The sequence below is a fragment of the Antrostomus carolinensis genome, unplaced genomic scaffold (genome assembly GCF_000700745.2).
Source record: "Antrostomus carolinensis isolate BGI_N321 unplaced genomic scaffold, ASM70074v2 scaffold47088, whole genome shotgun sequence".
In the NCBI taxonomy this organism is placed as follows: domain Eukaryota; kingdom Metazoa; phylum Chordata; class Aves; order Caprimulgiformes; family Caprimulgidae; genus Antrostomus; species Antrostomus carolinensis.
The window spans coordinates 397-616 of NW_010333175.1; positions in this window are offsets into that span (position 1 = coordinate 397).

Below are 220 nucleotides of genomic sequence, written 5' to 3' on the forward strand. Positions count from 1 at the left end.
GACCCCTCCCCAGTGCGGCTTTAGGGGCTACAGCACCCCGTCCTGGACGGCTGCAGCCAGCACCCAGGCTAAAGCAGCACATGCACCACCACTGCCTGTCCCAGCCCTGCTTTCATCCCTGTGCCTGGAGCAGGGAGAGGGGGAAGAGGACTGAGAAAGGGACTGGAGGGGGGGCTGCTTCCAAGCTCAGCACGCTGGGGACAGAGCCAGCCCCCCCCAG